The following is a 22689-nucleotide window of genomic DNA, read 5'->3' as shown; positions in this document are numbered from 1 at the left end:
AGGGAATGTGGGAAGGGATTCAGCTACAGCTCCGACCTGATGCGACACCAGGTGATTCACACTAGGGACCGGCCCTACACCTGCTTGGAATGTGGGAAGAGCTTCAACGACAGCTCCAACCTGAGAAAACACCAGCGCATCCACACCGGGGAGAGACCCTACGAGTGTCTCAAGTGTGGGAAGAGGTTTCAGAGCAGCTCTGATCTCCTCAGACATGAGCGGATTCACAGAGAGGAGAGGCCCTTCCGCTGCCCCGACTGCGGGAAGGGTTTCAGGTACAATTCCCATCTCATCAGGCACCAGCACATCCACACCAGGGAGAGGCCCTATGAGTGTCCTGAGTGTAGGAAGAGCTTCTCCAGGAGGTCTCACTTGACCCAACACCAACGGAGTCACCACTAAGGGAAGCCCTGTGAGTGCCTGGAGTGCGGGAAGAGCTTCGTGCTCTGCTCCAGCTCCATCTCCCATGGGAGGATCAGCTTTGGATGATCCTCAGTGACCCCCGTTAGGCAGAGCCCTGGTGATCCGTGGTCCTGGTGATCCCTGTTGGGTGGGGGGAAGGGGTTGGAGAGATTTCTTTCCCGCCTTCTTGTGCTGCTGTGATTTGGTTGGTAATAAATTCCCTCGCTGTGCCCAGGCTGGGTCTGTTGTTCCCCTGCCGGTGCTCGGGGCGGGATCTCTCCTGTTCCTTCTCTCAACTCCCGGGCCTGTCCTCAGCCAATCAGAGAATGCGATGGAGAAGATTCAGCCAATCAGCGAGAGCAGCTGTGATGACTCACCGGTTGCCGGGCAGACCCGCAGCACCCAGTGTTCCCCACCTGGGCCCCACCCTCCCCGCCCAGTCACGATCCCCCCGCGGGGTCCCCCCAAGTCCCTCCCCCCAATAAACGGGTCCGGGGTGAACTGGGAAGTTTTCTTTGGATCCCTGGGAGAAGCTGGACGTGGGCAGAGTGAAAGCAGGCCTGGGGGGGACGCACCACCCCCCTCCTAAATCAGCGTGGGGACGGAGCGGGGGTCCCGGCCGGGCCCGAGGTAGCGGGAAGGGGCTGCAGCCACTGCTGGCTCAGGAGCTCTGAGGGCAGAGAAAAGGGGGTGACTCCGGGCTGGAGGGAACACACACGCTCCAGGGAAGGGGGCACACGACCCCCCGGGCCCCCCCCTCACCTTCTTGCACAGGTAGAAGCCGAGCCCCAGCACCAGGAAGACGAAGCCCAACACAGAACCCCCAATCCCCGCAGTAAGGTACTGACGGCAGCAGCTGGCGGCATCTTTGGGGGTCCCGCAGGAGTCAGGATCCCCTAAAACCTCTCACAGACACCCCAAGCCCCCTCCAAGCACCCTCCCAATCACTTCTAGCTCGCTCAGGACCTCCTGAGAGCTCCTCCCAGTCTCTTCCGAGCTTCCCCAGGACCCACCAAAGCCCCTTCTGTCCCTCTCACGATCCCACAACCCCCTCCCATTTGCCCTTCCCCACCCCAGGACCCCCAAACCCTCTCCCAGTCCCACCAGGACTCGACAAGACTCTCCCAGTCTCTTACCAGCACAACCAACCTCATTCCAACTCCTGCTTTCCAATCCCTGATCTTTTTCCATCCCCTCCGGGCTCACTCAAATCCCTCCCAGTTACACCCAACACCCCCAGACTCCCTCCCAGTGCCCACTAGGACCCCCAGAACCCCATCCCACCCTCCCCAGCATCCTTCAAACTCCTTCTAAGCCCTTCCAGATCCCCGAGCCTTACTCCTAGTTTAAACCAGGCTATCTCCAACTCCCTCCCAGTTACTCCCAGCACACCCCAATCCCCTTCCTAGCCCTCCCAGTGCCTCCCCACACTCCCCCACTGTGGGGTCCGGGATGTGCCCCAGTGTCGGCTCAGGGGGTGCTCCAGGCTGACATGCTCCCCCTGGCAGCTGGAGGTGACCCCGTGCCGGGGGGAAGTTCCAGCAGGAACAGAAGCTCGTGGGTCCAGTCCCCTTTAGGCGCCAGGTCGATGGCCACCATATGCCCTGAGAGCTCCTGCTGGCCCTGGAACCATCTCAGCTGGATCTGAGCAGGGTAGAAATCCATCCCAGAGCAGAGCAGGTGGCCAGGGACGGGCTGGGAGCTCGAGGACCAGTGAGATGGACACACTGAGGGGCACAGGGAGAGAGTGGGACACACTGGGATCAGCTGGGGGGAACTGGGAGAGACAGGAGAGGGCTGGTGTGGCATAGAGACAAACTGGAAATGAACTGGGAGGCACTAGGGGTGCACTGGGAAAGAGGGAGGAGGTCTGGGAGTGGACTGTGAAGACTTGGAGTGGACTGAGACTAGATTGGAAATTGACTGAGAAAGAGGGGCAGGGTCTGGGAGGGACTATGGGGACAAGGGGATGAACTGAGTTGGCACTGGGAGGGGGACTGGGATGGACTGGGAGAGCCACAGCACTGACTGAGAGGAACAGGAAGGCTCGGGGATGGGCACAGGGAGGGCTGGGTGCTCTGGGGGGATTCCCAGGGAGTTTTTGAGAGGCTCCAGGGTCATTCCCGGGCCAGGGCCCAAGGGGACACGCTCTGTCCCACGCTCACCTCTGCTCTCCACGCTGAACGGGGCAATGATCTTGGAGTTGTGTGGGCAAACTGTGCCCACCTGAGCCCCATAATGCTCCAGTGTTTCTGGTTTGCTGTTCAAGTGCTGGGCCTTTATTTCCCCATAGGGGGTGAATCCCATGAACAGCCCCACGTCGCTGTTGAAACACAGGAACTCCTCTTGGTTGTAGTGAATCATGGTTTAAAAAGTTAAGATTTTTGCTAAGGGTAGAAGTAGTTTCCATGACCAAGATGTAAGTTAGGTAGGTAAATGGTAGGTTAATAATTACTAGATGCTTAGGCTAGAACTAATTGGTATAATTATCTGCTATTATAAATTTACATACAGAAGAACGTAAAATAAGTAAACCATTAACCATGAAGCACGGGGCCTTGGATCGTGCCAGAGGGTCACTGAGACCTGATGAAGACTCTCCTGACTTCATCCTTCCAGACCACTGACCCATTTCGAGACCACCGACCCAATTCAAGAGAAGAACTGCGCACGTGTGAAGGACTAATGGGCTCATTTTAATATGGGGTGGGGATGGGAGGTGCTGGGGTTATGCAGATGTATTGTATGTAAGATCTTGGGTAATAAATAGATGGCAAAGAACCTTGTTCGGGGCGGTCACGCCTTTCAGAGGTGACTCCTATGCTGCCCACCGGTGAATAAACATTCCACTTTGTAACTTTAATTAGTTAGAGGGTCTTTGTCCATGATTATACTGTTGTTTTTAACGATTGACTGCTCTAACTGGAACCTGGGGACACTTTATGAGTTGTGTCTTTCAGTGGGACCCATGAATGGTATCAGAAACTTTGGAGTTTGATTCTGACTGAATTCTTGAGAAATTTCCTCAGAAACCACGGATGTGCCTTGATTTCCCTCTGGTCTGGTGCAATTCATTAGGAAGCTTTCCTATTAAAGTTATGGAGAAATAATCCAAAGAGCGTCTTGGAGATATTTATTATTATTTTAAAGTGTGTGTTTTATTACTGTTCTCTTTAGAGCACAGCTGACTGCAGCATTCTGTGATTGATATTGATGCAGGGTTTCCCCTCAGGAGGTCTGGCCTGCTCACAGAAGCTGCGCCTTGAGGTCTGAGCCAGTGTGGACAACCTTGCTCCACATTCCCCAACCCCATCCTGTCTGTCCTCACTCACCTGGCACCTGCTTTGCTTGGAGAACTGGCTGCACTCAGGCAAAGAGGGTTTTTTGCATTTTTTAATTTTTGAAGCAATCTAAAACTCCTATTTTTCCCCATTGAATACAGACACACTCCTCAGGTGTGTGCCAGACAAGGCCCCACCAAGGAGCTTCAGCTCCGGGGATTGGTGCTTCGGGGGCGGTGCCTGCAGTCGGCGCCATCTTTCCTTTCTGCCTCTAACTCCCGTCATGCCCCGCGGCCCCATAGAGCCCCATTGGAGCCGGGACTACAACGCCCATCATGCCCTGCACTCCACAGACACCTCCCCTCCCCCCCCCGTATCCGCTCCCCCTATGACCCATGCATGACCCCGGACCCTGGAGGATCCCTAATTGCCCCCTCAGGGCCCATTCCAGACCCCCCAAAACCGTCCCCAAATCCCCTGAATGCTCCCAACCCCATAGATGCCCCTTACAGCTATTTCTGGGAATTCATCTCCTGCCATCCCCCAGGAGCTCGCAGTACCTCATAATCCAGTCCCACGCTGAAAACTCCTGTCCTGCCCCGCACCCTAAAGAGCCTGGTTAGAGCTCCCCAGGCTCCCCCCATGTTCTCCCGACCTGTATTCGTTCTCCCTGAGGACCTGAAGCCGCCATTCAGAGGCAAACATATTCCCCAAGTGCCTTCCCAGACCCCCAAACTCTCCGTAAGAACCACTTCCGGGACTACAGCTCCCATCATGCTCCACTGTTCCAGCTAAACGCCATTCTAACCATTACTTCATCTCCCATCGTGCCCCGCGCCGCAGAGACATACTCTGCAGCTGCGCCTACAACTCCCGTGATGCTCCACGGCTCCCTTAAACCTTATTATGCCAGCGCCTACAACTCCCATCACCCCCCGGGCCCCGGAGAGCCCCGTTAGAGCCCCGGAGTGCCCGTCCGGACCCCGAATGGCCCCAGATTCCCCTCCCTGACCGCCAAGGGCCTCCCTGAAACAGCCAGGTAACATCCGAAGCCCGGACTTTCCCTCAGCATCTCTAAGTTCTCTGTTAGTGCCCACTCGACACTCCCAAGTGTCCTCCCGTCCTCAACTTCCTTCTAAATTCTTTCCCCAGACCCAAAATTGCCGCGAATGTGCCCCAGAAATGTCTCCCTGGACCCGAAGTGCCCCCCTGGACCCTATCAGAGAAAAAGATGATAATAAAGGTGACCAAATGACTACGAATATTACAAATTATCAAATATTACAAATTATCATAAAGAGGGAGAAATAAATAACCAGGAGACGTTATTTAATTAATGAAGGGAATTGTGTTACTTAGAACCATTGGCCAGTAATTTTTTTAGTTACTAATAATGTATAGAGTTTTATTATAAATATAAAAATGTGTTTATAAAAATATAGAATAGTACTACTATAAATAAGAAAAATATAATTATATTTTAATATTTAAGAACATTTTTAATTTAAAGAGAAATTTAATTTTATTTTCGAATTTGGGTTGTCAGTCAAAGGTGGGTGATATCATGACACAGTTATGATGGGGGTGAGGAGCAGGTTGTCCAAACAGGCGCAGCCAGCAAGGGGCTCATTCTTCTCTGTGCCCAGAGCTCCTAAGGAGACATTCAGCACCAAGATCACTCTGGAAATGCTTCTCTCTGTCATGAATGTCGTTCTATTTGTACAATTTATCAGACAACAAGGTTAAATTTTGCAGCAATTTTTTTAATAGCAACATTTGTATATAAATGCATACAATCAAAATATATTGGATGCGTATATCTGAATATATACAAAATTTGGCAGTTAGTAATTTAGTATAATTGAGGCTCCTATAAAGCATAAGCAAAACCAACTGGGGCTATGGGGAGGGGCTCGCCCTTCCTCACGTACTGAACAATCAAGCCAAAATTCCCACTTATATACTATATGCTAATACATATTAATACAGAAGTTTCTAGAAAACTCCTCCTAGTTTCTATTCCTAAAATCTTTGTCACTATGTGTATGGGACATGCTCTACCAATGGGTTAGGGGGTCTCTCATCCTTTTGAGGGTCTTATTTCTGATGAAGGCTCATCGTCTTCATCAATGACCGAGGTGTGACCTGCAGGTAGCACAGGTGCCCTGTGTGACTGAGCAGATGTTTTCCATAATAGGACTCTGATTAAATCCCATGCCTGGAATCATCCCATTTTGGCCCATTCCAAGGTTGAGTCTTTCTATTTCCAGATGCTGCTTATCAGACCTACGTCCTTCTCCTACTCCCTTCCAACATCTGGAGGATTCCATCTGCTTTGTCTCACTCATTTCCTTTTTTTGGCTTGTAACAATTGTTTTCTATTGATATGAGTACAATTTTGCTAATATAGTTACAATTTAGTTAGCACGAATCACATTTATCACATACATACATATCTGTGAGACTTTCCTGTCCAATCATTATCCATCCCAACCCTGGCACATCCCAAGTCCAGCAATTTGCATGCACAGAAAGCCAAAACTCGGCAATTCCCCGGTTCCAGCACCAGCCCTGCTCAGATCTGGTGATTTGTGGGTGCCAGCACTGCAGATCCAGCAGATTGGTGACGCTGGCAGTGCCCAGGTCTGGCGTTTGCCAGCATCGGTGCCGCCCAGAGCCGTCAGTTTCCTGCTGCTGGGGCACTCGGGGGTTGTGGCTGAGCAGGAAAGGTGAGCCTGTGCCGGGAGCTTTTCTTGGCTGGAGCAAAGGCTGGGCACGCAGAGACCTTCCTGGCACTGTGCCCTGGGCCAGCAGGGATTGTGCTGCTGGAGCCCACCCTCCATTTCTTCTGTCAGGCAGCTTTAGGACATGGAGGAGCCAGAGCAGACCCTCAGCTTTCTGGATTCATCCAGAAGAATCCTGTGTGTGAAGCAGCCTGGGAACAGGGTTTCCATGCCAGGGTGGGCAATTCAGAGCCCTTTTCTCCCCCATGGGCTGAGGGTGTGGCACTTGCCATTGGCAAGGGCCCTGCAGGTGCCAAAGGGGCCGTTTTCAATCTGCTGAGAACAGTCGGAACTGAGAGCCTGTCCTAAACCTGCTTTTCCTCCAAATGTACTCAAGGAATTCTCTTTTTTTGCATTCTCAGCCCCTGTGTGTGTGCAGGTGTACTGAGTGAAGGATGGAACGGGTCTACTGGGGGGGGATGTTCTCCTTCTGTAGTGTTTTTGTTTTTGTTGTTCTTGTTGGATTTGTTTGGTTTTTTGGATGGGTTTGATTATTGTGGTTTATAATTTTAAATTTTGTTTTATTTTTTTAATCATCTCCTCCTGGCAGCTGTGGGCAGAGCTCTGTAGCTGTGTGTGACACTTGTGTGTGGCACAGTGAAGGTGTCCAGGGGGGCCTTGCCCGAGCTGTGTGCAGAGGAATCCCCATCAGGCCAGGCTGGGGGTGCTCCGTGGCCGGTGCCTTGCGTTGACTGGAAGCTGCCATGGAGCGTCTCCAGGGATGGAAGGTTGGGGCTGCCAGGGCTGTGGTGTCACAGACAGGGGAACGCTGGGGCTGCCACAGCTGCCGTGTCCCAGAGAGGGGAATGTTGGGGTGCCCTGCTCCTGGCCCGGCCCCAACAGCTCTGCCAGCTCCTCTCAAGGACACAAAGGCTGAGGCAAAGGGTGAGAATTGCGGGAGGGGCTGAGCTGGGAGGGACCCGGTGGGATCATGGAGTCCAGGGCCCTGCCCTGCACAGACAGCCCAACAAGGGGAGGCTGTGCATCCCTGGGAGAGGTGTCCAAAGGCTCCTGGAGCTTTGTCAGCCTCGCAGCTGGGAGCATTTTTTGGGGATCCTGGTCAGTGATGGAGGATCATTTGGTAGGGGGAAGGGTGGAAGGAAGGGTGGAAGGAAGGAAGGAAGGAAGGGTGGAAGGAAGGGTGGAAGGAAGGAAGGGTGGAAGGAAGGAAGGAAGGGTGGAAGGAAGGGTGGAAGGAAGGGTGGAAGGAAGGAAGGAAGGAAGGAAGGAAGGAAGGAAGGAAGGAAGGAAGGAAGGAAGGAAGGAAGGAAGGAAGGAAGGAAGGAAGGAAGGGTGGTTTATGGAAGGGTTATGAATATTGTTCTATTTATCCAATTTAGCAAACAACAAGATTAAATTTAGCAGCAAATTTTTGACAGTAATTTTTATAAATTTATACAATCAAAGTATTTGAGATGAATACAATCAAAGTGTAGAATACATATATTTCAGGATATGTAAAATTTAAGAGTAAGTAATTTAGTAAAATTAAGGTTCATATAAAGCATAAGCAAAACCGACCAGGGGTACAGGGAGGGGCTCCCCCTTCCTCTCGTACCAAAGCATCAAGGCTAACAATTCCAATTATATACTGTAGGCTACAGAAGTTTATAGAAAACTCCTCCTAGTTTCTATTCCTAAAAATTTATGTCACTGTGTTGTTTAGTGCATGCTCTACTAATGGTTAGGGGGTCTCTCATCCTTTTGAGGGTCTTATTTCTGATGAAGGCTCATCATCTTCATCAGTGTCTGCTGTGTAATCTTGCAGGTAGCACAAGCGCCCTAAGCTTGGGTTATATAACTAAACATAAGTTCCCACAATAAAATTAAGTTCCATACATAGAATCATCCCATTTTGACCCATTTCAAGGTTGAAACTTTTATTTCTAGATGCTGCTTATCAGACCTACGTCCTTCTACTATTCCCTTCCAACATCCTTCTTTGACTCCCAACATCTGGAAGATGTCCTTTGCCCTGTCTCACCCATCTCCCCCCTCACTCTGTAACAATTGTCTTCTATTGATCTAAATACAATTTTGCTGATATAGTTACAATTTAATTAGCACAAATCACATTTATCACAATTTCCCTCATTTTTCTTTTTGATCATATTGATTCATGCTCTAAAAAATTGTTGCTTGGTATTCTCCATATTCCTTCCTACTAGCCTCCAATTTTTCTAACATTCCTCATGCTGCATTCAGCTTTTCACATTCCTTCTCAAATTTTATTAACATTTCTCGTACCAGGGTATTGTCTTTGCATTAAGTCACCATTTTCTCGATCTCTCTCCCTCGAGTGCGAGTGGATTGTGTTTTCAGTACCATCAAGAAATTCAGTTTTCTTCTTGCTGTTGATTCTGGATCCATGGGCATGGCTCTAAGTTGCATTCCTGGAATTACTGAGTGTATTAGTCTAATTAGACAGGGTATCATGCAAGGCAGAAACAATAGTCCTAAAACAGAACATAATAGCATGGATCCCAATTTTTTCCACCACACACCCCCAAAGAGTTTATCCCACCAATCAGCTTTCAGGATAGAATTCAGTTTTTGAACTGGTACATGTGCCACTCTTTTCATTTCATCAGCAAGTTTTGTGATGGCTTCCCTGTGATCATCTATTTCCACACAGCACTCAGATTCATTAAACCTCCCACAAACTCCTCCTTCTTCTGCCACCAGATAATCTAGGGCAATTCTATTTTGATGTACAAATGCTCACATTTGTGAATGCTGTTTGGCCAACAACTTTAAATCATCTGCCCTATGGTTTGAGATGACTTCCACTACTGCCTGGAGCCTTATCAACCAATTTAATAGGTAAATTGGAGTTCTATATCCCCAAGACCCATCCTGAGCCCAAGCAGCAGGTTCATAATGTGCTATAATTCTTTCTGCAGGCCATTCTTCATCTTTCCATTTTTGGTTTCCTCTTGCCATTGGAAAGTCAAGGTTTAGTTCTCTTTTCTGTCTTTCTAAGGTTTCATAAAGTGGTGTTCCTAGTATATTGCCCTTAGACCTTGGTCTGACAAAGAAGGAGGGTCGTAGAACTCCTAAGGTACAAGTTCCTTCCCACTTTCTGCGTAGTTCACTGTATGCTCGTTGCCCACAAATCCAATATATTTGATCAGGGGCTTTTCATGTGTTTTCTGTGTTTTCTGGTTGTTCCCAATAAGATTTTTAAGTCTTTTATAGATTGGTAAGGATTAGCTCCAGGACTGTTATGCCAGCACAAATCAGTTTGGTTATTCCACTCACAATCCATTTCTTTCATTATTCCCCAATATCCAGTAGGACTCTTGGGTCGCCAGGTCTTTGTGTTATTGTCTGAATTTACTACTAAAGTAGATAGGCAAGGAGTATATCCCACCACTTCAGTGTATTTTCTCCCTTCCCGAGTTATACAAACTGTCCCAATGACTTGATGACTCAGAACCCAACCCTCAGGCTCTTTTAATGTCTTAGAAATTTGTGTATGATTCCATTTTAAAAATTGTTCTGGAGCTAAACCCTCACCTCTCCATGGCCATCTTTCAGCCATTGTAAGTCCTCCACAAAAAAAACATTTAGATAATCCCAATTCTGTGGCAATTTCTTGCATCAGATCTACAAACAGATTTTTATTTGAAGTTGGCAAATCCCAGTTGCTATAGTGCTGTTTTAATTGTTATACAGCTCATCAAGCTCCTTTAAGTCTTTCCCTCTGATCGTTTTCTTATCCTTCATTGTTTCTTTTTGTTTTCCAATTATTTTTTTTTTCCTTTGGCTTTTTCTATTCTTATCTTTTTCAAACAAAAGAAATTTTCATATCTGGGACAAAGTTGATCATTGTTAGGATAATGAGCTCACTCATTGAATCCCAAATTGTTTTGGACTTTTCACAGAAATTTCTAAGAAACTGCTACAGTCGTAACAGGCAGCACTAACATGTGGCTGTGCCACAAAAACTGATTCCATCTTATCCTTGACCCACATGGAATGATTGCATTTGTCACAGGGATCAGGAATGGTTCGTTTTTTTACTGCTGGCTCTTGTACTGCTTGTTACCTTGGAATTTGTTCCTGTATGGCTTGTTCTTTTTTGCTCCATGCGGTCTTATGGCATTGGCCAGTTGCCAGGGGTATTATTGTAAGCACCATGAAAAGAATCCTCAGGAATTTTAACTTTCTACCTGTCTCAGGGCCCCTTGGGTTGCAACCAAGGGCCGAGATGTCAATCTTCTTGGTAGCAAAGCTTTTATCCTGGGATTTGTCTCTTTTTTGCATCCTTGGCCTCATAAAGCTCATATAAGCCATTTTAGCTTTTTCTGTTCCAAAGATGGCATCAATTATTTGTAGTTCTGCAGCACTGCCCTATCTCTTTCCCTAGATTGATTAGCTATTTTTCCTAATCCACTAAAGCTCTGGAGATATGCCAACTAAAACAAAATTTGTTTTCACACTGCTTCAGTTAAACAGTTCGTTTTACTGGTCTTTTTCTGCTATGAAATCGGGGTTGGTAGTTAAATATTGGTCACCACCAATAGATACACTCACGATGCCAATCAGCTGCTGAAACAAATCTATGATGTGGCACATAGATTTCTTCTCCACAACAATTGTCATTTATTATACACTGGTCTATAATATTATGAATTGTTTGTTCTTTAGCTTGTACAAAAGCTAATATGGTGAGGAGTAGTTGGTCTTGGTTCTCTATTAGTTGAATTACTGCAAAAAAGGTCCCATTTTCTTGTCTCAATGGTTTTCCATAAAAGTCACTAAAAAATATTTCTATTGTTAGCTGTCCACGTACACAATCTAAACAACTTAAACAAATCCATTGCCTCTCTTTTTCTTTTGCCTTATTTACCCTCCAGCACGAATTAAAACAACAGGTACAAACAATACAAATCCAAGGGTGGCATTCTAAGCCATGATTATTACATTCCCAATGTGTTAATTGTTGTTGGGCCTCCTCAATAATAGGTGTTACCAGTCTCTTTTTCTTGAGTTACAGCTCCTCAAATAAATCAGTTAATGTTGGCAGTCAGAAGCTCCTGAGAAGCTTTTCAATCCACCTGGGCTTTTCCCACTGATCAAGGAGGCGTCTGATTCTTTCCCATGGGCGCTGTTCAGCCTCTGAACTCAATGAGGTTGCAGTTGGCAGCTAATGCAGGATGTCTAAATGACAACCATGTACTTCTCAAAACATCTTTAATTGATATTTCAAGCAGTAACAGCATACAATAATATCTTTTCCCATATTTATCTTACATCTCCCCTTTTGTCCCAAGATACAATGATTTTATGCCAATTTCTTATCACTGCAGCTTTTTAGTGTTAAGTTCTCCTTTCCACGTAATCATGAAGTTATTAAAATTTCTATATGTTGTTTTTCTTAATCTGGGTGGGAATTTAATCAATTTTTAAATTCCGGGTTTTTTTAAAATTGATTTTTAGGTCTCCTGGTGTTGCCCGATGCCCCAAACAGAACACAAACTAACAGAGTGTCAGTTTATGCGGTGCTTTATTCAGGGCCTGGGGAACCTGCGGACTAGCGTCCAAAGTCAGGATCCCACAGTTCCCTTTTTCGTCAAGTTTTTTATACCTTTTTACAAAGTAGTCTACGTGCAGAGGTACACATTCTTCAAGACAATACAGATACATAAATCTTGTAGATATCATTCCTAAAAGTTATAAATTTTGCATGCTTGTCTATTCAAAACTATAGGCTACCCCCCTTTAATCCCCCTTGCATGTTTTCCCATCACCAGAACCCTTTATTTATTATTATACTTTAGCCTTATCTTGAAAGTTTCTAAATGTTCTATATGCTCTACTAAATTCTTTAATTATCTTTTAATTATTGTTTCCACCGTCCCCAGCTCATTCCCAGGGCTGGTTCCCAGGGCCTGTCCGAGAACTGCAGTTTTCTAAGCCTTAGCATGACTACTACTATATCCAAATTAGTCCTTTTTCTCATTATTTCGGTATCAACTCCCCCCTTTTGAGCATTCTTCAGATTTTCTGCAAGGATGCTCAATTCTTCAAGTTATGGTTTCTAAGTAGGATGGTGAGTCTTCTTTTCGAGTTGGCAGGATTACTTCTTTCCATGTCAGTGCTCTCATAACACGTCGAGTATGAGTTCCTTCTCTGGCAATCATTCCTAAAAGACATCTGTACATAATCATGCATACTACAATAATCAATACAATCATTATTACATATTGTACAATTGATGATATCCAACCAGAGACTTGGATTCCTAGGGAGCTAAACAATGCTCCTACCCAGTTATGTTCAGCTTCCTCCTGGACTTCATGCACTTTTGTTTCAATTTGTTCTAATTGACTTTTCAATGTGTCTTTTTCTACTTCTTCTGTGACATTTGGGATATGTACGCAGCAATGGTCAACCTTTCCTTGGAGGTACCCACAGACTCCATGTTCTTTTAATAAGAGCAAATCTAATGCCATTCTATTTTGAATTGTCATTCTTGTCGTTGCCTGCAACTGTAAGTTTAGATCCCTAAATCCTTTCTTTGTAACTGCGGCTAGCCTCTCAGTTTGTCCTACTAATTTGTACAGCATCTCCCGGTTTCTATATGTAGAAATTGGTGCAAACAAGGATTCCAATACCCATCCAAATTTAACTCCTGACGAGGGTTTATGCCATTCATCTTCATCTCCCAATCCTAGTTCTTCTGCCACTTCATTTGTTTCTCTCTTTGTTCGTGACTGCATCTCTTTCTGCGTTAATTTAGACTGTTTCCAAAAAGGGCAAAGTGTAGGGACTCCTAAAGTAATCTGTGTGACCGGGCCATTAATAGGCATATGAGTAGTCCACTGTCCGTGCCCCATTACCCACACTGAATGCCCTGGACTCCTGATGGTAGTCGTCTGACAATCTTTCCATGCCCCTTTTATTTCACCTGTTATTGTATGATTATACCTTTGACATTCACAGCCCCATTTTAATAGTATCCGTACTGGCACTAAACCAATTTGGGATTCAGGGGTATCACAGGTGATGATTTTGCTACAATTCCAGCTAGGTGTGAGGGTCACTCGATCCCGTCTTACTGTTTCAGTTCCTAACACTCCTAGATGTCCTTGCTCTCTCTGGCCTGACCATTCGACACACCAATGTACTGGTCCTATGTAACTGTAAGGTTCTAACAAACTAGGACCCCAAATCGTTTTCCAATGTTCCCATTCTTCCTTCCCTTCTTGACATACTATCTCATAAGAAAATTCTGTGACTGGTTTTTGTCTTTTTTGTCTTATGTCATAAGTACACCATCCTACATTCTTGAACCGTCCAATTCTTGTAAAAACTGGATTTAGTAATTTTAGGCACTCACTCTTTTGTCCCGGTGTTGACCATTTCCCTCGAACTGTATAGGTTTCCTCTATCATCTTAGTATGATTCCGTACTTCTTTATTACATCTTTTTGTCCCATTTATAGTTACTGGAGGCATTTCCCCAACGGGAATGATGCCCCATGGTATTGGATCTCCCGCCGCTTTAGGTAAAGGTAAACATGCAGTGATGGACGTAGTATTTTGTACTTGTCCAAAATCCCTAACTAATCCCACTATTAAATTTTCTTGTCCCAATTCTTGTTGTGTTTTTCCAGCTTCTGTCACCTGCCATGTTCTCCCATTCTCTTTTAGAATACCTACATTTATGTTCCCATAATCAAAACTTTCTTTAATCCGCACAATGCATGAGAATTGTCCTACCTGATCAGCTTGCATATGAGATACTGTCAATGTGGTGTTACCTCTTTGCTGTTCCATATCCCAAAGTGTCACAATTCCTTCTGTAAATACCTCGTCTGTGGTGATTTGTCTCCAGGCTGCATGTACTTCTTTTAATCCAGTTCTCTGGTTGTCAGAAAACAAACAGGTTAAATTTACTCCCGCACCCTCAGGCACCATTACATCTGGCTCCGGAACTGTAATTTTAACAAACGCTTCTCCCACCTGCATTATACAGACTAATGTTAAAAGAACTAAGGCCTTGCCCTGAACACCAGCTTTGTTGCTGACAGAGGCTGTACTTCCCATCTTGACGGGACCTTCTTGATTCGAGTGTAGTGAATCCAGTTTTCGATCCCTTGGACTTTCACTGCCGTGTAGGTAGTCATGATCACCTGGTGAGGACCGTCCCATACTTCTTTCAAGGGTTCCATATTCCAGTTTTTCACATATACTTGATCTCCTGGCTGTATGTCATGGACAGGATTCTCCAAGGGCAGAGGCCGGTTCCACTGCAATGCTCCTCGCAGCGCTGTAAGGACTTTATTTAAAGACAAAATGTAACTCAACAATACTTGATCTCCTACTAAGTGAGGGTCCCCTTTGTAGGTTGTAGCATGATATGGTTTGCCATACAAAATTTCGTATGGACTTACTCCTATCCTTTCTCTGGGTTTAATCCTGATTCTTAGCAAGGCTAGAGGTAGTGCCTGAGGCCACTGTATCTTCGCTTCCTGACAAATTTTCTTAATCTGCCCTTTTAATGTCTGATTCATCCGTTCCACTTGGCCACTAGATTGTGGTCTCCAGGGCGTATGGAGATTCCAAACTATCCCTAACACTCTGGCTACCTCTTGGACTACTCTAGCTACAAAGTGAGGTCCTCTATCTGAGGACATTCCTAATGGGATTCCAAATCTAGGGATGATTTCCCGTAGTAAAGTTTTAATTACTTCCTTTGCTTGGTTAGTCCTGCATGGGAAGGCTTCTGGCCACCCTGAAAAGGTACACACATACACCAGTAAATAACGGTACCCTTGTGCTTTTGGTAGCTCTGAGAAATCTATTTGCCAACAGTCTCCTGGTTGCGGCCCCACTTGTAACTTTCCTAATTGTATCTGCCTTCGTGTCACTGGGTTATTTTTAATACAGACTGGACACATGGCGTTAATCCGTTTTGCCATTGTTAACATCTGATTGGAAATTATCTCACGTTTTAAAAATTGTACCAATGCGTCTGCTCCCCAATGGCACTTGTTATGTTCGATTTCTAAAATTGTTTTCATTACTTTTGTTGGCAATACAACCTGACCTTCAGCTGTGACATACCATCCTTTTTCGTTCTTCTGGGCCTGAACAAATTGAGCAAGCTTCTCATCTTCATGTGTATACCATGGTTTCTGCTCAAGAAAAGAAGTGGCAGGGTTAATTCGCACTGGCAATAAAGCTAATTGTGTCCATACCTCTCGAGCAACCTGTTTGGCAACTCTGTCAGCCAGCTGGTTTCCTTGGAACGCTTTTCCCTCTTCCTTTTGATGTCCTTTTACATGCATCACTGCTACTGCCTGAGGTTTATGCACTGCTTCCAATAGTGCTAATATTTGTTCTTTGTGCTTAATTTCTGATCCTTGAGAATTCAACAGTCCTCTTTCTTTCCACAGTGCTCCATGTACAATACTCCAAAGGCATATTTTGAATCAGTCCAAATGTTTACTCTTCTCCCCTGACTCAATTCTAAGGCTCTTACCAGAGCTTGTATCTCGGCTTTCTGGGCTGAAGTTCCCGGGGTTAGAGCTCGAGCTTCTATTATTTGTGTCAAAGTCACTACTGCGTATCCCGCATACCTGATTCCATTTCCCACAAAGCTGGATCCATCTGTAAACAGTTCCCATTCCGGATTTTCCAAAGGCTCATCTTTCAGGTCCTTCCGGCTGGCATACACCTGTTCAATGATTTCTAGGCAATCATGTGTCAATTCGCCTCCTTCTTCCTGGCTGCTGCTCCTAAGAAATTCTGCTGGATTAAGATGATTGGTTATTTTTAATTCAATGTCATCCTGTTCTCGGAGGAGTGCCTGATATTGTAACATGCGACTCGACGAGAGCCAATGCCCCCCTTTTTGTTCCAAAACTGCAATGACCATATGGGGAACAAATACTTCCATCCTTTTTCCCAAAGTCAATTTTCTGGCTTCTCGAATTAGGAGCACTGTTGCTGCCACAGCCCTAAGACAACTGGGCCATCCGGCACTTACAGAGTCTAGCTGCTTTGAGAAGTACCCCACCGGGCGCTTCCATGAGCCCAATTTTTGGGTGAGAACCCCTATTGCCAGTCTCTGTCTCTCATTTACGTATAGTTGAAAAGGTTTTGTGAGATCTGGCAATCCTAGTGCTGGGGCTTCCTTTAAAGCTTGTTTCAGACTCTGAAATGCCTTTTCTTGCGTTTGTCCCCACTGAAACACAGGGCTTTTGGCTGCTTCATACAAAGGTTTTGCTTTCAGTCCAAATTCCGGAATCCACAAGCGGCACCACCCTATCATGCCCAAAAAGGATCTTAACTCTTGTGGATTTCGTGGTGTGGGTATGGTGCAAATTGCTTGTACTCGATTGATTCCTAACTTTCGCACCCCTTGTGAAATTTCGCAGCCTAAGTAAATCACTTGGGTTCTTACCAGCTGAGCTTTTTCTCTCGATACTCAGTATCCAGCTTGTCCCACCATATTAAGTAATTCAATGGTGAGTCTAAGGCAAACATCCTTTTCTGCGGAGGCTATAAAGATATCATCAACATATTGTAGGAGAACACATAAAAAAGGTGATTCTTTTACCTGAGTCATCTTCCATTCTTCTAACTCTCGAGCCAATTGATTTCCAAAAATAGTTGGTGAGTTTTTGAATCCTTGTGGTAGACGCGTCCAGGTGAGCTGCTTCTTGAGTCCCGTGTCTGGGTTCTCCCACTCAAAAGCAAAGTATTTCCTACTTTCAAGTGCCAAGGGGATACAGAAAAATGCATCTTTCAAATCAATCACTGTGAACCACTTAAACTTTTCCGACACAGCTGTCAACAATGTATACGGATTAGCTACTACTGGGTGTATATCTTTAGTGATATTATTAATTGCTCTTAAATCTTGAACTAATCTATACTTACCATTTGGCTTTCTAACTGGGAATATCGGAGTATTGAATTCTGACTCACATTCCTGTAAAATTCCTAAGCTAAGAAATTGTTCAATCATGGGTGCTATTCCTATTCGTGCTTCCAATTTCAAAGGATATTGTTTTACCCTTACTGGGGAGGCTCCTTCTTTTAGTTCTATTACAACCGGTTGTGCCGCTTTTGATTTTCCAGGTACTCCTGTTTCCCATACCCATGGTACTACAGCTTGCTCTATTTCTTGTGGTATTTCTACTGCTTCTACTTCTTTCACTACAAACAGCTTAGCAATATTCTCCTCGGGAAATTCCAATCTTACTCTACCTTTTTCAAATATTATCTTCGCTTCTAACATTGACAATAAATCCCTCCCAAATAGTGATTCTGGGCTATTTGGCATATATAAAAATCGATGGTCAAATTCCTTCCCCCCAAATTTTATATCTAATGGCCGCAAAAATGTTCGTTCCTCAACTTGTCCCGTAACTCCCACTACTTGAATAGTAGAATCACTCAAAGGTCCTATCTTAGTGTTGACAGCTGAGAATGATGCCCCAGTATCTACTCTAAATTCTAACGGTTCCCCATCTACTTCCATTATTACCTTTAAATCCTGGTCTAGTCAGCTCTGATTCTGGTAATTCCCCATCATAAAGGCCTGGGCGGCACCTTGTGGATTTCCCGGGGAAGCACCTGTATTATTCATCAGCCCCTGATTTCCATCCCCACTGGCTATAATTCCTCCCCCAAAACCCATTCCTTGGTTGAGAGGACACTCATTTTTCCAATGTCCTCGATTTTTACATAGAGCACATTGATCTATCCCCAGCTGCATTCTTCCTCTTCCCATATTCAATTGTCCCATGAGTCCTCCCGCCCCCATTGTCATTTCCCCCTTTGCTATTCCTCTTCCCCTTCCTCGTCCACGTCCACGACTCCCTCCTCTCATATTATTTCCAGCCACTTGCTGTAACACCGCTAACATAGTAGCCTGTTGTTTCCTGGCCGTTTCTTTTTCCCTGTTATTATATACCTTCCACGCAACTTCCAATAGTTTATCCAAATTCCGAGTATCTTCTCCCTCCAATTTTTGTAATTTCTTTCTAATATCTTCCTGGGACTGCCCCATAAAAATTAATGCTAGCTGTAATTTTCCCGATTCTCCCTCAACTTCTAAATTAGTGTATCTACGAGCTGTCTCCTTAAGCCGCTCTAAAAAGGTTGATGGAGACTCATTCTTTTCCTGTCTGACCGAATATAACTTAGACCAATTCAAAGTTTTTGGTATTCCATTCCGTATTCCTTCTGTTAACAAATCCTGATAAGCTTTAAGTCTCCGAGACCCGCCCGTCGAGTTGGGATCCCACTCCGGATCTTCCCTAGGCACTAAGTCATTTACTGTACCATCCGCAAGCCGCAACCTAATCATTTCCCGTGCTTTCTCTGTCATGGCTTTAAACACCATTTCCTTTTCAGTAGAATCCATTATTGTGTCTAACAGAACTTGTAAATCATTCCAATCTGGGTTCTGAGTCTTAATTACCATTTTTACCACCCGCGCAGTTAGTTCAGGATCCTCCCGATACGCCCCCGCTGATTGTTTCCAAATTAGCAAATCATTTGGAGAAAAGGGAACTTTCACTATGACCCGTTCCCCCTGCGGCCCGACTGCTTCACGCAGCGGAACCATTAAATGAGCACCTCCTCCCTTTTTCTTCCTTTCTACCTCCCACCTCCCTCTCCGAGTTCTTTCGCATAAGGGGGTTCATGGTATATCTGTGGTTCTTATTTTTGTTTCTTGATCCTCCCTTTCTGCCTCTAACATACTTTCTCCACGTTCTTCCATCGGAGGGGCACTAGGGGCTATCAGCAAAGAAACATCCTCTTCGGGTTCTGAAAACTTAACTGAGCATTCCTTCTCTTTCTGCCACCCCTTACATCCTTCACAATTCAGGTTTAATGTTTTCAAAACCGTGATCCCACACTCCTTTTGCCACTCTGGTTTATCTTTCAAATAATAAAAGAGGTCTAGGTACGGTATTTCATCCCATTTTTCATTACTTTGCAGGAAATGCATCAAAGGTGTAATAATGTCAGGATTCAGTGTACCGTTCCTAGGCCATTGCATACCATCGGGTTCATATAAAGGCCATACATGATTACAAAAATCAATCAATTTCCTTTTACTTAATTCTTGACCAAAGTTCCCCGCATTCCAGTGTTGTAATAAACAGCCCAAAGGTGAATCGTCCAGGATTTCCATCCCGGAACTTGTTTTTAAAGGCATCATTACACTCCTTTTTTTTTTTTTTTTTTTTTTTTTTTTTTTTTTACAATACACACCACACACAACACCCACACCCTTTCCAATACCCACCACACACAACACTCACACCCTTTCCGATACACACCACACACAACAGTCACACCCTTTCCACAAACCTTGCCTTTCTCGTCTCTGTGAGTGGAAAGTGCTGAACCTGCGCAGTCACTGCTGCGTCTGACGGTCAGCGCCTAGGCTTTTCCACAACCTTAAAGACGTCTGTGACCCCCGTGCGGAAACGCCGTTCCGACTTAATTGGCAGGCCCCCCTTTCCCTCGATAAAAGGAATAAAGCACCTTCGGGCTCACCTCCTGGTCGTCCGTCAGGCGCGGGGTCGGGCACGGGTTGATGTCCTCCCCAGAAATCACCTGGTGCCGGCGTGGAGTGGATCAGCCCACGAACCGCCCCTGCCGCCTCCGGAGTCCCATCTGGGTCGCCAGAAAACTGTTGCCCGATGCTCCAAACAGAACACAAACTAACAGAGTGTCAGTTTATGCGGTGCTTTATTCAGGGCCCGGGGAACCTGCGGACTAGCGTCCAAAGTCAGGGTCCCACAGTTCCCTTTTTCGTCAGGTTTTTATACCTTTTTAACAAAGTAGTCTACATGCAGAGGTACACATTCTTCAAGACAATACAGATACATAAATCTTGTAGATATCATTCCTAAAAGTTATAAATTTTGCATGCTTGTCTATTCAAAACTATAGGCTACCCCCCTTTAATTCCCCCTTGCATGTTTTCCCATCACCAGAACCCTTTATTTATTATTATACTTCAGCCTTATCCTGAAAGTTTCTAGATGTTCTGTATGCTCCACTAAATTCTTTAATTATCTTTAATTATTGTTTCCACAGTCCCCAGCTCATTCCCAGGGCTGGTTCCCAGGGCCTGTCTGAGAACTGCAGTTTTCTAAGCCTTAGCATGACTACTACTATATCTACATTAGTCCTTTTTCTCATTATTTCGGTATCAAATTCATAGGTCCTCCCACATCAGTCCACGCCCAGAATATCCCAGTCCAAGAGTCTGTCCCAAAATTTGTGTGTTGGTTTGAAAGTAAAACCAGTGCGAGACTCCAAGTCAGTAATACAATTTAATAGGAGAAAAGAGAAAAAATAAAATACATTCAATAATATAAAAGAAACAACCACCGACACAGTCAGAAATACAACCTGACACCCTGTCAGTCAGGGTGTTGGTCGCAGTCCGTATAAATGGTGGCTGCAGTCCTCCTGGATGACAGATGTGGTTCCGTTGAAGCAGTGCTCCTGTAGAAGGTGCAGTTTTCCTCCAAAGATCCAGCGATGATGTGGAAAAGGTCCGACTTTCCTCTGGGATCCAGTGGAAAAGTCTGCCTTCGCGTCCCAAACCCCAGTTTTTTGATCGAGGTAGGAAAGGCTTGGCTCCTGCCCCTGGCTGGGGCATCTCCCAATGGGATGATGTAATCTTATCAGTCACACAATAGGACTTAATGGCCCATTAACGGAATATATCTTCTGGAGGAAGGATGGGTTGTGAAAAGATAACGAAGATCATCCCCCGATCTTATCAGATGGCACATCAGCAGAGGATATCTCCCACAGAGATAAGGATCAACACCCCTCCCACATTTCAACAGATGGTGATAGAATACACATTTTTGCATTGTACCCCAGGACACTCATCAGTGCTGGCTCAGCAGGGAGGTGCCAGAGGACTGGAGGTGCCAATGTGAGCCCATCCCCAAGAAGGGCTGGAAGGAGGATGTGGGGAACTGCAGGTCTGTCAGCCTGACCTGGGTGCCTGGTGAGGTGATGGAACAGATCACCTTGAGTGCCATCACAGGGCACCTACAGGATGGCTGAGGGATCAGAGGCAGCCAGCGTGGATTTCAATATCTGCATTGATGATCTGGATGAGGGCATTGAGTGCAGCATCAGCAAATGTGCAGATGGCACCAAGCTGGGTGTGAGTGTGGATGTGCTGGAGGGTAGGAGGGCTCTGCAGAGGGACCTGGACAGGCTGGATCCAGGGCCCAAATCCAACAAGGTGAGGTTTAACAAGACCAAGTGCTGTGTCCTCCACTTTGGCCACAACAACCCCTGCAGTGCTCCAGGCTGTGGACAGAGTGGCTGGACAGCAGCCAGGCAGAAAGGGACCTGGGGGCACTGATGGACAGCAGGCTGGACACGAGCCAGCAGTGTGCCCAGGTGGCCAAGAAGAACAATGACCCCTGACCTGGATCAGGAATGGTGTGGCCAGCAGGAGCAGGACAGTGATTCTTCCCCTGTGCTCAGCACTGGTTGGGCAGCACCTCGAGTGCTGTGTCCAGTTCTGGGGCCCCCAATTTAGGAAGGACAGAAGGGTCTGGAGCATGTCCAGAGAAGGGCAACAAGGCTGGTGAGGGGTCCGGAAGACAAGTGCTGTGAGGAGTGGCTGAGGGAGGTGGGGTTGTTTATCCTGGAGAAGAGGAGGCTCAGGGAGACAAGGGGATGTCAGGGCACAGATTGGACTTTATGATTTCCAAGGTCTTTTCCAGCTTTTCGGATTCCATGATTCTCTGAAACCACCCCTGGAGTAGTTGCAGGATGAGCCCTGGGCCTCCTCTTCACAAGGTCCAGCAGCCCAGGTCCCTCAGCTTCTCCACACAGCCCCAAAGCCCATCCTGTCAGTCCTGCAGAGCCTCTCCAGCCCCTCCTCATTGCCCACAACAGGGAGCCCCACACCCAGACACAGCAGCCCAGATGTGCCCCCCTGGCCTGTGGTGCCTCTGGCAAGGGAGCAGCACGAGGCACTGCAGGACCCTGCAGACAATTCCTGAAGCACTTGGAGGATGATCCTGCTCCCCAAGGGAGGTTCCCATGGTGCCAACGCAGGAACTGAAATGGGGAGTGAGGCCAGAGAGGAAAGGGCAAACAAGGATGGGCTGTTTGCAGGAGAGGGGACAGGGATGGGCAAGAGGGAGAAATCTGGTGAAGGAAAGCGTAAAGGAAACAAAGGTAAAGCCAAGGAAATGC

The sequence above is a fragment of the Sturnus vulgaris genome, unplaced genomic scaffold, assembly GCF_052056855.1.
Source record: "Sturnus vulgaris isolate bStuVul1 unplaced genomic scaffold, bStuVul1.hap1 Scaffold_180, whole genome shotgun sequence".
Taxonomy (NCBI): domain Eukaryota; kingdom Metazoa; phylum Chordata; class Aves; order Passeriformes; family Sturnidae; genus Sturnus; species Sturnus vulgaris.
Note: the sequence above shows the minus strand (reverse complement) of the source record.